This window comes from Notamacropus eugenii, chromosome 4, assembly GCF_028372415.1.
Source record: "Notamacropus eugenii isolate mMacEug1 chromosome 4, mMacEug1.pri_v2, whole genome shotgun sequence".
In the NCBI taxonomy this organism is placed as follows: domain Eukaryota; kingdom Metazoa; phylum Chordata; class Mammalia; order Diprotodontia; family Macropodidae; genus Notamacropus; species Notamacropus eugenii.
In genome coordinates this window covers 381,786,194-381,803,523 of record NC_092875.1, presented here as the reverse complement: position 1 = coordinate 381,803,523, position 17,330 = coordinate 381,786,194, and positions in this window count along the sequence as shown.

Below are 17,330 nucleotides of genomic sequence, written 5' to 3'. Positions count from 1 at the left end.
AAGGAAAGGAATATAAGGGAAAGGGGAAAAAAATTCAAGAAAAGTACTGGGAAAAGTTGAATTGGTATATGATTAAGAAGGTGAAGCAAGGAAAAGTAAAGCAAGAGCAGTAAAGACAGGTTAAAAGATCATGGGATAACGGGGAGATCAGAAGTGAAGACAATGATATAAAGACAAAAAGCGTGTTGGAAGGTCAGGACTCTGTAATCAAAAATGGACAATTCATAATTTATTATCATAAACATGGAGCAGTTAGGGATGTGGAAGATCAAGATAAGAATGGGTGAAATAGAACAGACATTTCCATCATGGAATTTGCGGAATTTCATTAGGTAATTCTTTCCCTTAAAGAATTTAATTAATGCATAAATGAGGATATTCAAAACATCACCATCGTGAGTCCTAAAATCACCACGTATGAGGATAGAAGAAGAAGAAAAAGCGAGTAAGAAAAGAAAATACTGAAAAAAAAGAGAAATTTTATCCTAGAGCTAAGTAGGTGATAGCATGAAGGAATCTGAGCAGGTAGTTATATATAAATGAGCTAAACTTGAAAGGAAGTCAATTTACTGCGTTGTGACAAAATAGAGATCTAAAAGTACTAGTGAGGAGCATAAAGTACTAACACCTTGTCCTGCCCAAATTTTTTCCCCTAACCTACCCTTGGATTTTAATAACCTGAACAAATGCCTTGTCTTATCCAGCGCTGATGTCTTTGTCTTAATGAATATTAACTCACTATTTAACTATTTTTCCAATGAATCTAAAATCCTCTATTAGATATTTGATATGTATTACCTTATAAAATACAAATTTGTATACTTGTACTCTTTTCAGGATATGGGGAACACTTTGAGAGCACAGGTTATATTAAAAGTATGCTGAATTATGGAACTGAATCATCATGCACATATCTTGTGTTCTCAAAATTGTTACAAAACTAATTGACGTGGATTATACCTATCAAGCCCCCCTTCACTACCCAAGTTTCACATACAGAGTTTCTCCTAACTCCATCTCTTTTTACATATCTTCTCAGTTCAACTAAGTAAAGCTTCTAAAATCTATCTTTTCTATTTGTTTAAGAATATACCATTTGGGAAACTGTCAAGTTAACAGTGTGGAACCTAGCAAACAATAATGTTTATGAAAATACTAGTATGCTAGCAGATCTAATTTATTGCTGTCTACCATAGCCACTCCCTAGGGAAGTATATATAGTGTTCACAAAATGGTCGTTTTCTCTTAATATCAAAATTAAAATGGTTGTTATAAAGTTTTATGAATTTATTGATTTTTCTATTGATACTCACCCAACGTTTTATTCCAGCTCAGTCCACTGACAGAATTCAATTTTTTCCATGAAAAACATGTTATGTTCTGGGCCAAAGGGTGAGTTCTAGTTTTCATGAGTGCTATAAAGTAGTCAGAACCACTTGTACTAGCAACCATAGATATGTCTACATTAGTCCCAGAAATGACTGAAATTTGCAATCAAAGTATACCTTTAGCATGAGTAGTAAGAAAATGACAAATAATGGAGAGAAGGGGTTTTATTTGTTTATTTTTTTGAGTAAAACAACAAAGTTTGTAGGTTTTTAATTTATCCAATGGTTTCCAGCCCCAAAACAATTACTAGAAAGGATTTTTCAACAAAGACTTAGCATGAATTACATTTTGCAACCACTTGGAACTCTTTTGTTAAAACTGCTATTTTATTAATCCTATGTATTTTCCCTAGTTCTATCACCTCCAAAGTTTGAAAGATAATCACCTAAGGCCTGAGAGGAACAAATTTATTTTACAGTATTTCCAGGATCTCTTGTTATAGGAATGAAATATTCAGCGATAGGAAAGGAGTCAGTTTTAAGACATCAATATGAATTGAATAGTACTTTTTGACTATATCCATAGCAAGAGAAGATAAATAATATTCTTTCCTTGCCACAACTGCAGAATAAGAAATAGAACAATTTATGCACAAGGACCCGTGAAAAATCTGTCCTATTTTTTATGATAATATGAAATAAGACAAGTAAAAAAGATAAAGGCAAAAACCTTACAATTTGCATTTTAAACTCTGCTCACTAAAAGCAATTGTCAGATTTTGGATGCGTATTGTTCTGATACTCTATTACGTAAAATAGGAGTTAAACAAATTAATGTGTCCTCTGTCTTTAAGGAATGACAAAAATTCTTCCCCAGCATATTCCAGAAGTGCTTAGCCTTCATGATAATAAAGCAAATATAAGGTACTCTTTCTTATTAGTAACATTCAAATATATATATTTCACATAATCACAAATATTTAATTTGCATATATAGTCAAATATTTAGAGACAGAAAGATTTTAGTGACTGCACCCAGCTCTGTCATATTATAGATGAGGAAACTTAAGCCCAAAAAGGTTATATATCTTGCACAAGATGACATTCCTAATAAATATCTGAGGTGGGTTTGGAATCCATATCCCAAAATTCTTTTCACTATGCCACCTAATTGTCTCAATATGATGAATATATATTCTCTTAATATTAGCCTTCCCTTAAAATGTTGAGATTGAAACCCAGGCACACACTCTCATGGCCCTTATCCATGTCTTCCCATTAACACTTTATAAGTGTTCTACTCAATATCCTGCAGATATCTGGATTTTTTTGATGGATGCCAATGAGTTTTTTGCTCTGTGTATGAAGACACATATAATTTCAGAGTGACTACGTGAATAGTCCATTTTTCAACACAGATGACATTATTTTGTTATTTCTCTTATAAGTTTTCATGTAATGAAATGAAATCACATGAATTCTCAATAAAAAATGAATGCATAGATTACTTGTAGTTCCCAATTAATTAATGATATCGAGTTTTGGCTTTCAAAATCTACTATCAATTACAGGAAAATTCTCCAAATTGAGACCTCAGAGGTTATTTCAGGAAATAACTTGGGTCATCTCACTTGAAGGTCAAATAGATTTTTAGTGAATATCAGAGAAGCAAGGAAATCAAGAGCTTTCTCTATTGATTACGTTGGAAGAGGCATAAATTCATTCATGAACAAAGCAAAATAAATGATGGTAGTGTGAAATAATACTTAGCATTTCAGGACAGATGACACAGGTATACCTATTTATATATAATCAATAAATTAATATTTTAAGTGCTTACTACGGGCTAGAGACTACACTCAGGAATGGGGATACAAGGCATGCAAAAGACAGTTTCTACCTTCAAGGATCTTACAAACATATACATAACCAAATATATTTTTCTTCAGATAATTTAAATGATAGAAGGAATATCACTGACTATCTAGTCCAACACATATATGAAAATATTTCTCCTTAGAGATTACCCAACAAAAGGTCATTTATGCTCTCCTTGAAGATCTTCAAAGAGGTATCAGTTAACACCTCTTTATGTGCTCCACTACATTTGTTTTTAGCTCTAATTGTTTTTGGATTTTTTTTGAGTTTTTATTTTTATTCATTTATTTGTTCATTTTCAGTGTTTTACAATCACTTGCATATATCTCAGATTTTTGATCGCCCTCCCTCCTTCCCCCCTACCTTCCCACTCTCTCCCTGAGAGAGCATACAGTTTTATAAAGGTTCTACATATATACTCCTATTAAATGAAATTTCACTTTAGTCATGTTGCATAAAAGAATTAAAATGAATGGGAAAATATCATAAAACAAACCAATACGTAGTACAAAAGAAAATGATCTCCTTCATTCTGCAATCCAATTCCATAGTTATTTGCGTGGATGTGGAAGGAATTTTGCCTTAAGACCACTGAGAATTATTTAAGTCCTTCCTTACTAAGTCTTACTAACTCTGCCAGAAAAATTCCTCACACACTGTGGTTGTTGTCTTTCAAGGTCCCTCTGAAGTCTTTCTATTCACCATTTCTTACAGCACAATAGTATTCCATTACATTCATATAAAAAGATGTATTTAGCCATTCCCCAATCGGCAGGTATCTCCTTGATTTCTGGTTTACGGCCACCACAAAAAGAGTTGCTATAAATATGTTTTTACATGTGGGACCCTTTCCCATTTTTATGATCTCTTGGGAATACAGTCCTAGAAGCGATATTGCTGGGTCAAAGGATATAATATTTTTGTAACCCATTGGGTATAGTTTCAAATTGCTCTCCAGAATGGTTGGATCAGTTCACAACTCCACCAACAGTGAATTAGTAGTCCAACTTTCCCACATCTTCTCCAGTATTTATCATGTTCCTGTTTTGTCATGTTAACCAATAAGGTGTGATGTAATACCTCAGAGTTGTTTTGATTTGCATCTCAATAATCAATAGTGATTTAGAGCATTTCCTCATGTGACTATAGATAGCTTTAATTTCTTCCTCTGAAAACTGTCTGTTCATATCCTTTGACCATTTGTCAACTAGGAAATGACTTGTATTCTTGTACATTCGACTCAGTTCTCCATATATATTAGAAATGAGACCTTAATCACAAACACTAGCTGCAAAAATTCTTTTCCAGTTTTCTGCTTCCCTCCTAATCTTGGTTGCATTGGATTTGGTTGTGCAAAAGCTTTTCAATTTAATGTAATAAAAATTATTCATTTTTCACCTCGTAATGTTTTCTATCTCTTATTTAGTCAAAAATTCTTCCATACTCCATAAATATAATTAATATTTACATATATAATATATATCCATATATTATATAAATATATGGATATATAATTATATACTGTATATGAATATAAATATTATATAGAAATGCAGAACATGTTTGTGGGTTTATTTGGCAACCTGTAACTTTGCCAAAATTGTTCATTGTTTTAAGCAGTTTTTCACTTGATTTTCTGGGATTCTCTAAGTATGTCATCATATCGTCTGCAAGGAGCGATAACTTAATTCCTTCTTTGCCTATTCTAATTGCTTCAATTGCTTTTTCTTCTATTGCTACAGCTAACATTTCTACTATCATATTGAATAATAATTGTGATAATGGACATCCTTCTTTCACCCCGATTTTATGGAAAATGCATCTAGCTTATCCCCATTACATACAATGCTTGCTAATTGTTTTAGATAGATACTGCTTATTATTTTATGGAAACTTCCATTTATTCCTATGATTTCCAGCGTTTTCAATAGGAATGGGGGTTGTATTTTTCCAGAAGCTTTCCTTACATCTATTTAGATAATCAAGTGGTTGCTGTTAGTTTTGTTGGTGATATGATCAATAATACTAATAGTTTTCCTAATATTGAACAAACACTACATTCTTGGTATAAATTCTACCTGATCATAATTTACTATTCTCATGCTAAGTTGCTGTGTTCTTTTTGGTAATATCTTATTTAAATTTTTTTGCATCTGTATTCATTGGAAATATTGGTCTCTAAATTTCTTTCTCTGTTTTGTTTCTTCCTGGTTTAGGTATTAAAACCATATTTGTATCATAAAAAGAATTGGATAGGATTCCTTTTTCCCTAATTTTCCCAAATGATCTGTATAGTATTGGAATTAACTGTTCTTTAAATGTTTGATAGAATTCACTTTTAAATCCATCCGGGCCTGAGACTTTTTCCTAGGGAGTACATTGATTACTAGTTCAAATGTCGTTTTCCGAGATGGGGTTATTTAAGTATTCAACATCCTCTTCTATTAATCTGGGCAACTTATATATTTTTTAAAATAATTGTATATCTCATTTAGATTGTCCAGTTTATTGGCATACATCTAGTCAGTTTCTTGATAGTCCTTCTCACACTCTTCAGTCTATAAGTAGCACTTTTAAAACGTGGGACCCAGAAATTAGCAACATTTTTGAGAGAAAACGTCAGGATCGTAGTGTGCATTATTATCATAATTGTATCTAATCTTGGAAACTCCGCTTGTGATAATGCTACTTATTTTCTCTAGATTTTTTTTTTTTTGTCTTCTACATCAGGCTGCTGACTCATATTGATCAAAAAATCAACTAACACCCCAAAGGCTATCTATTGTTACCTAGTCTCAAAGTGTTTAAACTCATCTATAAATTTGTCTGTTCAAGTTCTTTGGTTCAGAGACATTATTTTGTTGTTTGTTTTGTTAATCCCCCTTTTGGAGTTCTTTTACGACTTAAGTTCGTTTTTACTTTCTTACCCTGAATTGTTTATCTCTAAGTTATAACATTTTGGGCACTTTGGGTATCTCATTATTGATTTTCTTTAAGTTTCTATTTAACTAACAATTAATTGAGCAAACTAAGTTATGTTAAATTTTAAATTACTTCTTAAAAATTCTTCTTTGCTAGGAATTTTCTATGCTCTTTATTTTCAATTATAAATCCTCAAAAACACACGAACAAAATTATATTTTTTTTCTCTTTTTAAAGACCAGCTTTTAGTCCTATTAGTTTATTTAATGAGGTGTACATATTTGTCCCTTATCTTATACTTGTACGTTGGTTGTTTCATAGCTAATTGCAAGAGTTCATATTTATGACTAATGAAGTTCTTATTGTATTTTACTCAATGTTCTATACTGTCATAAAACTGTTGGGATCTTAATTTTGTCATTTAATATCTTTAGGTATCTTTCACAATTTTGTGTAATTGACAAATGCATTGAGTATGCCATCTACATTTTTGTCTAAATCATTTACAAAAATATTAAACATTACAGTATCAAGTGCAGATATCTTGGTGCTCTGAAGTATATCCCTTCACACAATGACATTAAACTTTTAATATCTGTCAGTCCAGAAATCCAGTGTGTTTTTTATTCTCTTGATTGTATTCTACAATACATACAAGACAAAAAAACACTAGAGTAAAGATTTTGACTAAGGACTTATAAATTTATGTGTTCTTGGAATATTTACTATTAAATTTCATTTTAAAAAATTCTAAAGATAATTGAATTAATACAGATATACAAAGAAAATACCATGAAAATAGTATATTAAATGTATTTACAATAATGGTACTAGAAACAGAGAACACTTTACTTAAAAGGAAATAGAATTATATACACACATGTGCATGTATACATTTATCCACACAGGTGTTTACATACATATATGCATACACATATATATCTAACTCTTCCCTATAGTTCAAGAAACAGTATTTAACACTTAGTTCATATATGTACTAGGAAGATGTAATATGTAATGTAACATAATGCAATTAGTAAAATGTAATTTTGCACTATGATATCATATTTTATAGTGGTAATATATTTATTATAATATGTTATATGATTCAAAATGATATAATGTTAGTGTGCTTATGTAAATATACATGCTTGTATGTGTATGGAATATACAAATATGTGCAAATGTATGTACCCATGTACACGACTTACACTTCTACATATATCTAAATATATATCCCCATGGAATCATATTTGTATACATATTCGCAATTGATATGTGTGTATGTTAACTGTTTACAAAGTATGTATTGTGTACCTTATGCTCTACTAAATGTTAGGCATAAGAGAAGGGAGAAGTGAAAACATTCCCTCTTCAGCTGATTATATTGATCTCAAATCCGACTACAGTGGTATAATTTATGTGTCCAGATGAATAAATGTACAGTAGACCCAAAGTTGTACAAAGCAATATGAGAAAGATCAGAAAAACAATAACCTGACAGACCACAAAAAAAGAACTCTTGTCTGACATAGTACCTGAGCTGTGCTATGAGAGAAACTAAGGATTACAAGCAGCAGAGAGAAAGCAGAAAGAAGTAAGTGTATTTTAGACATAGTTTTTAAGGGGGAAACTGGCTACTTCCTAGGCAAAGACACATGAAATTTTACGTCAAGTCTTCTTTGATTAGAGATCGAAGTGTGTGAAGGGGGATAATATGAAAAGGAGACTGAAAAGATACATGTGAGACAAATTATGTAACATTTTAAATTCCAGGTCAATGATTTTACATTTTATCCAAGAGGCAATAGGAAGCCATTAAATACTTTTGAGTAGAATACAGATATGATCGTATCTTTATTTCAGAAATTTCAATTTGGTAGCTGTGCTCTGGGTAAATTGGAGAGAAAAAATGTTTAAAAGCAAGGAGGCCAATCAAGAAGGAATAACCATACTCTAGGTGAGACCTCATGAGGACTGAAGCAAGAGTGCAAGGCATCTTAGTAGAGAGAAGAGAATGGATGTGAAAAAGGCTGTAGAATCAATAACATGACTTGGCATCTGATTATAAATAGGAAATAAAACAGTGTGAAATGTCAAGAATATTCTTAAAGAAAATCTTCCATGTTTTATTTCATAAAGAATTTGTCCATCCACCAGAAGGAGGGAAAGTATGAGTTTATTGTGCCCTCTGGAAACAAGAAAGAAGGATCAGGAAGAATAGTTTTTAAGCTGGATAGAATAGTGTGTGAGTGGGGGGTACCTATATTTCACTGAAAATATTTGAGTTAAATATATTTAAATGTACAGACTAAAAAGACTAAGCAGAAATTTGGGCAGTTTCTTGGTTAAGTTCTGGACATATTACAGAAACCAAAAGGTATGTTGAAATGAAATTGCAGACTTTAATTTCGAAAGGCTGAAATATATACACATGTATATATGTATGGATACACGTTTGTAATTGCACATGTATGTATATATGTGCATGTACACATAGCAAACTTGATATTTCAGCAGACATATTTTTGAAAAAGAAAGAAAATTCTTTTGAATCAGACTGTAAATTCTGCGTGTTTAATATTAATGTAGATGTATATTGTGTTTTATTACTAAAATGCTGAAAAAAACCAATTTTCGTTAAATTAATATACAGCATTCTGATGGTTTGTGTTTTACTTTCTGGTTCTCTTCTTAATTAAACTGCTTTTAATGGCTATTTAAGAAAAAAAAGTCCATGTCAGAATATTTCGTTTTAGTATTTGAACAGCATAAACATTGGAATGTACATAACATCCACCTAACTGCTATAACGCTGTTGAAGTTGTTCATTAGGAAAAATAATAATAATGGAATCACAATTACCAACTGATCATACTAGAGAAAAATAATACATTCACCTGAATTCCTCGTATTTTCATTCATACTGATTCATCAGTGAAAATGAAATCTGTAAGAGATATCTTTTCCATGGACAAATATTCCAGGAGTCTGCTCAAGTAGTTACACAGTGTGTTAAATTTTTCAAGTCCTTTGTTTTCTTTTCCCTAGCCCTCACCCCAACCCTCAACCCATGGCCCCAGAAGTTAAGAATGAGTATTTTGAACAGTAATTGAATACAAATTGTATAAAAAGCAAATAGGATGGAGTCTTGCAACAAAAGCAGTCTGAATGATGGATGACTGGAGAGCTAGTCACAGGATTCATTTCCATCTCTGTACCAATCACATCTGCTTTTGAATATCAGGGAGGACTAGGGATTTATCATTTTCTCTTCAAAAGGATGTATACATCTCTCCCACTTAATGCCCAGCCCTGACACACCTTTTCTCACTAAATGATAACTAAAAGAGCAATGCAGTTGCCACTGTGAATGACGTGAAAATATACTATTTTTAACTGTACTAACTGTAACTCTGATTCAGGACTTTGAGAAGGTTGAACAATGAGAAGTTCTTTCCTTGATGACTGCTTTCCACCCCCTGCTAAGTCTTAATCTTTCTGTGTTCCTGCCCAGTTCTCCTTCATCTTCTTTTATTCCACATGTAAATATCCATTTGATGGTTGTACATTAAAAATAAAACAAAATAAATAAATGGACTGGACTTCTGGTTAAATATCTTATTCTTGTGCTCTTTCTGATTATTTCAAATCATTAAAACCTAAGTTTTCCCCTAAGAGAAAGGACTTCTGGTCACCTGATCTAATATTACTTGCACTTCCTCATACAGAATCACCCTACTCAATGAGCCAGGAGAATCAGTAGGCACGTTTGTTCTTCCTCACTCTAGCTTTAGGATCCTTCCTCTCATACTCTCAACTAGGGACCTCACCTCCTTTGAGCTATACTCTTTACATATATGTCACTTACCCAGATATTGGTATAAGGATCTAAAGTTCACCAAAGGACCTTTATCCTTTCTAAAAGGGCTCAGATCCTGGCTCTCAGTCTTCTTGATACATTCAGGGGTGGGGAACGTGTGGCTCAAGGCCACAAGTGGTCTTCCAGATGTTTGGATGCAACCTTTCGACTGAGTCCAAATTTTTTCAGAACAAATCCTTTTATTAAGGGAATTTGTTCTGTGAAGTTTGGATTCAGTCAAAGGGTTTTACTTGAGGACTTACAGGGCCACATGTGGCCTCAAGGTTGAAGAACATTTTACACTCTTGAATATTTGCCTCAAGATAAAGTTTTCTCTATTGGTTTTACATTATGCCCTTATTTCTTAATTTATTTTGTTTTCCTCTTCCAGCTTGCCGTTTTTTCGATATCTTTCTTATAGGGTCACCAACCCTCTGCATGGAGATATTCCAATATTTTTCTTTTTTGCGCTGTTTCTTCTACGATCTTATCTACTCCCATGTGTTTACCAATTATTTCTATGCTATCCATTCCAGAAAAGACACTAATATGTTTATAGTATCTAGGTTTTCCATCAAGATCATTCCCTATTCTTCATTTTAACTCAATTTATACATTCAACTAGTTGCTAAATCTTATGGATTCTAGCATGACACTCAATCTCATGTCCTTTTCATTTCCTTTCCCCTCCTATCTCCTTGGCTCAAATGTAGGCTCTCATTACCTCTAGTCTTGTCCGGTCTATTAAAGTAGCCACCAAACTAGTCTTCTTGTCTTTGATTTTCCCCCTCTCTTATCCATCTTCTATATAGCTACCAAAACACAATATGACTATGGCACTATGGTACCATTGTGATGATTATGGTTAACATTTATATAATGTATACTATATGCTAGACATTGCATTAACCTCATTTATATACATATATATATATATATATACATACATACATATATATGCATATATATATATATAATATATATTCTATTGTCTTTAGGATACAATTAAAAAAATAAAACAAACAAAAAGAAACAAAAAACTTCCTGCATGACTTTTAAAATAATTCACCTTGGGAAATCAGTCCAGTATCTTACTACTCTCCTGAGAGTAATCACTTCATATCTTAATCTTCTTTTAAAAGAAGTGCAAACACAAACAAGGAAGCAAGCAAAAACAAACAAAAAACAGAAATAGCATTTTAAGCAGATCTTATGTAAAACATAAAATTTAGTGGCGTAGCCAAGCCTAGGGTACTTCTTATTGTTCAATGAAACTGGGAAGATAGGAATCATTCACTGGTTCCCACATTAACTGGTGTTGATCCACATGCATTAAGCTAAAAATCATGATAATCTTAAAGTCTATCTATTGGAAATTTAACTACATATTTCAAATCATGTATATTTATATTAATAAAAATATGTTGTATTTCTATGGTGCTTTATAATTTTTATAATAATTTTAAATTTAATATATAATTTTCAGATTGCATTTAAAAACATTATTTCATGTTATTGCATTACAACTAAAAGAATCTTTTTTGTTTGAAGATGATGAAAATTAAGTCAGAAGACAGTTAAGGCACATAACCATTTGTGACATAATGGAAACAGCATTGGCCCAGTAATTGGAATACCTGGATGGCTTAGATTATGGTTCTGTCATTAATTCTTCTTATTTCTTGTGCAAATCAGTTAGCCTACAGACACCTCCATTTCCTCATTTCTAAAGTGAGATGGCTGGAGCAGGCAATCTGCAAAATTTTTTCGTATTCAAAAGAACACCACATACATACATACATACATACATACATACATACATACATACATACGTACATACATACATATACACATATATATACACAGTAGTAAAATTAGTGTCTGTGTTTTCTTATAGTACATAATTTTGATCAGTTTCCATGTGCATACTTATATATATTGACATATTTTATGATTCATAATCAAAGACACATGAAATTTAAAAAATCTGATGTCCCTGATTATCCTGTAGTTCTAACTCATGGCTCATTTAATACTAATGTCAATGATGAATGGTAAGGGCCACCAATGACCCTCCTATCTAGCTTCATAGTCATTCAACACAAACATTGCTTATGTATGTTGTATGCACACTTAAAAGTGGACTTCAATTGGAAAGAATTAAGAACACTATTATATGAAAATTCCCAGTTATAAGCCCCTTAGGTACTTCCCTTACCTTTACATACATATATAATCTTTCTTCTCACCTATTCATATTGCTAAACCAGTCACGAGACTTCACTGGAGAGAGGACTATTCGTACACGTCAACATAATTCAGACACTCACTCTGTAGATACATTCAAGTTATACTCTTAGATTATCTATCCATGACAAGATCAAAAATATTATTTACTGTCAAGTGCAGAATTGGAAATTATTTTAGATTTGCTAGATAATATAGCATCTCAGTATTTGATGCTGGCAATCACACCATAACCTAAAACTCAGTAGGTCGAGATGCAAAATTTCTCCCCCCATATTAGATTGCTCTTCTGAATCATCTATTTCCACATATTGCTGTCTTGTGGCCTACATCCATTATTCCCCAAGCTACAAGTTATTTGATCTTCTTGTACAAGGTCTTTTAGCTATCTCACGTACTTTCCATTTGAATCATGTTATTTAAAAACCTTATCACTTCATTCCTGAATTGTTGCACTATACTTTCAATTGATCTTCCTTCAATTAATTTCACTCTTTTATAACCTTCCCTCTTAAGGAAAAAAAAAATTAATTTTGACTGTAAGTTTTACATTTCCCCTCTCCTACTCAAAAAATTTTAAAATATACATACAAAATAAAGTTTAAAGTCCTTAGTTCCTGGGAAGAATGAAGATTTTCTGTAGAATCACAGAATGTTAAAGCTTTCAGGAATCTTAGAAATTATTTGTCCTTTTGCTACCCGCAACACAACCAACAACTCTTATTTCCTTTATTATCACTGGAGAGCAAAGCTTATGCAAACGATTCCACTTTCAGATACCTCTGACAGTGAGGAAATTTTTCTTTACATCCAGCCTGAATTTTTTCTTGCCAGCTTCTATTCAGTATTGTTCATTCTGTTCCTACAGATCAAAGGAAATACATTTGTACCCTCTACAGTACAATAATACTTCAGACACTCATAGACAGCTAAAATACCAACTTATTACCTCCAAGGCTTCTTTTCTATAAGCTAAACATCTTGAGTTTTTTCAACCGCTATAGAGTGATAACATTTTGACATCATGATGGCTAACTTCTGGTCATCTCTCTTCAACTGCCCTCTTAAAAAATAAGTTTATTTTCTATTCCATATTTTCTGTTTTCTTAAACCCCCCTCTGCTATCCATTGAGAAGGTAAGGAATACTATACTCTTTAATCATATGAAGTCATGGAAAATATATTTCCCACACTAGACATATAATTTTAAAAGGTGTGAAAATGCTTCGAGCTGAATTCTGAGTCCATCAGTTATCAATTTTCAGGTCAGTACCATTTTACATAATGAGTTCTTAGGAGTATTTTACTATCTTACTATGATCACAGTTAATAAATCTTTTCCATTTGATTATATTTACAATATTGTTATTACTGTGAAGATTTTTCTGGTTCTACTCACTTCATCTTGTGTCAGTTCACATGTGTTTTTATTAATGAAAACTTTCCCTAGTGACAGATCTGATTGGTAAATTCGATGATCTTTTAATTTGCTAATTCTATTATATTTTATGTCCAAATCATATACACATTTTGAACTTATCTTGATGTATGTGTATATATGTATATATATGTATACACATATATATAGTACACATATAGGATGTATATATATGTGTGTATGTTTGTGTGTGTATATATATACACATATATATACACACACACACATATATATACATATATGTATATATACATATATATATACATATATATATACACACACACACATATATATATATATATATATATATATATATATATATATATATATATATATATATATATATATATATATATATATATATATATATATATATATCGTGATATGTAAACAGGTCTATGCATAGCTGCCAGACTATTTTCTAGTTTTTCAAACAATTTAACGAAATGATAGGTTCTTGCCCTAACAGCTGGGATGTTTCGTTTATCAAACATAAAGTTGCTGTTTTTATTTCCTTCCTTGTATTGTGTACCTTATATGTTCCACTGATCAAACACTCTGTTTCTTTATTTCCAACAAATTGTTAAGATGATTACCACTTTGTAATACATTATGAGGTAATTATTGGGGCTCCTCATTCTCCTTTATAATTGATTTTTTCTTGATATTTTTTGACCTCTTTAATCTCTTTAAAGTAATTTTGGTAATTTTATCAATATTCAAATAAATAGACAAATTATAAATAACATTATCATTTTTAAAAAAATATATTGGTTCAGATTACCTATGAACAATTAATGTTTCTTCATTTATTTACATCTTCTTTTGTTTGTGTAAAAAAGTGTTTGGAGGGGCGGAGCCAAGATGGCAGAGTAGAAAGACGCACATACACATAGCTCCCAACCCACAACCCACAGAACGGCTAGAGGGGACCAACTCACGGAGAATTCTGCACCCAGAGGCCATGGAATATTGGAGCGAGGGAGATTTCTCTTCCGGAGAGACCTGCAAACCTCTCGCGGGAGGTCCATCCAGCTGCAGACTGGGCGCCGGGACTGGGAGCAGAGGGCAGCCCTGCAGCGGCCACGACACCGTGAGGAAAAGATACGAGCAGGCTACGGGGACGGGATCTACCGCAGCCACACGGGTCCCTCCACCCACAGAGAGACCTGCAAACATCTCGCAAAAGGTCCGTCACGCTGCAGAAGTGGAGCCCAGGCCAGACCTGCGGCAGCTGCGGCTCCGAGAGGTACAGATCCGAGCAGGCTTCAGGGACGGGATATCCAGCGGCAGCACAAGCCCGTCCACCCACAGGTGATGGGGGTCGGTGAGAGAGTTTCTTTGGGGGGTCGAGAGGGGAGTGGGATGCTCCCATGGCTCGGCCCCCTCCCCCCGGGAGATAGAAGCTGAGAGGCGGCTGCAGACAGGGGCTCCCCAAGCGGGCGGGAGCCTGGATCCATTGTGGAAGGTCTGTACATAAACCCCCTGAGGGAACTGAGCCTGAGAGGCGGCCCTGCCCCAACCTCATCACCTGAACTTAATTCTCACACTGAATAGCAGCCCTGTCCCTGCCAAAAGCCCTAAGGCGGGAAGCAGCATTTGAATCTCAGTCTCCAAACGCTGGCTGGGAGAACCAGGAGGCGAGGTGGGTGTGAGGAGAATATTCAGAGGTCAAGTCACTGGCTGGGGAGAATGCCCAAAAAAGGGAAAAGAAATAAAACTAGTGAAGGCTACTTTCTTGGAGAACAGACATTTCCTCCCTTCCTTTCTGATGAGGAAGAACAATACTTACCATCAGGCAAAGACACAGAAATCAAGGTTTCTGTGTCCCAGCCCACCCAATGGACTCAGGCCATGGAAGAGCTCAAAAAGAATTTTGAAAATCAAGTTAGAGAGGTGGAGGAAAAACTGGGAAGAGAAATGAGAGACATGAAGTCAAAGCATGAACAGCAGATCAGCTCACTGCTAAAGGAGAACCAAAAAAATGTTGAAGAAATTAACACCTTGAAAACTAGCCTAACTCAATTGGCAAAAGAGGTTCAAAAAGCCAATGAGGAGAAGAATGCTTTCAAAAGCAGAATTAGCCAAATGGAAAAGGAGATTCAAAAGCTCAATGAAGAAAATAGTTCTTTCAAAACTAAAATGGCACAGATGGAGGCCAAGGACTTTGTGAGAAAGCAAGATATCACAACACAAGCCCAAAAGAATGGAAAAATGGAAGATAATGTGAAATATCTTATTGGAAAAACAACTGACGTGGAAAATAGATTCAGGAGAGACAATGTAAAAATTCTGGGACTACCTGAAACCCTTGATCAAAAGCAGAGCCTAGACATCATCTTCCATGAAATAATCAAGGAAAACTGCCCTGAGATTCTAGAACCAGAGGGCAAAATAAATATTCAAGAAATCCACAGAACAGCGCTTGAAAGAGATCCAAAAAGAGAAACTCCAAGGAACATTGTGGCCAAATTCCAGAATTCCCAGGTGAAAGAGAAAATATTGCAAGCAGCTAGAAAGAAACAATTCAAGTACTGTGGAAATACAATCAGGATAACACAAGATCTAGGACCCTCTACATTAAGGGATCGAAGGGAATGGAATAGGATATTCCAGAAGTGAAAGGAACTAGGACTAAAACCAAGAATCACCTACCCAGCAAAACTGAGTATAATACTTCAGGAGAAAAAATGGTCTTTCAATGAAATAGAGGATTTTCAAATTTTCTTGATGAAAAGACCAGAGCTGAAAAGGAAATTTGACTTTCAAACACAAGAATGAAGAGAACCATGAAAAGGTGAACAGCAAAGAGAAGTCATAAGGGACTTACTAAAGTTGAACTGTTTACATTCCTACATGGAAAGACAATATTTGTAACTCCTGAAACATTTCAGTATCTGGGTACTGGGTGGGAATACACACATACACATGCACACACGCACACATACATAGAGACAGAGTGCACAGAGTGAATTGTAGAGGATGGGATCATATCTTAAAAAAAAATGAAATCAAGCAGTGAGAGAGAAATATTGGGAGGAGAAAGGGAGAAATTGAATGGGGCAAATTATCTCTCATAAAAGAGGCAAGCAAAAGACTTATTAGTGGAGGGATAAAGAGGGGAGGCGAGAGAAAAGCATGAGGTCTACTCTCATCACATCCCACTAAAAGAAAGAATAAAATGCACACTCATTTTGATAGGAAAACCTATCTCACAATACAGGAGAGTGGGGGACAAGGGCAGAAGCTGGGTGGGGGGGAGGATAGAGGGGAGGGCATGGGGAGGAGAATGCAATCCGAGGTCGACACGCATGGGGAGGGAAAGAATCATAAGAGAATAGAAGTAATGGGGGAAAGGATAAGATGGAGGGAAATATAGTTCGTCCTATACAACACAACCAGTATGGAAGTCATTTGCAAAACTACACAGATTTGGCCTATATTTAATTGCTTGTCTTCCAAAGGGAAGGGGTGGAGAGGGAGGGAGCTAAAGAAGTTGGAACTCAAAGTGTTAGGATCAACTGTAATGTTCCTACCACTAGGAAATAAGACATACAGGTTAAGGGGTAAAGAAAGCTATCTGGCCCTACAAGACAAAAGAGAAGACGGAGACAAGGGCTGAGAGGGAGGATAGAAGAGAGATCAGACTGGTCAC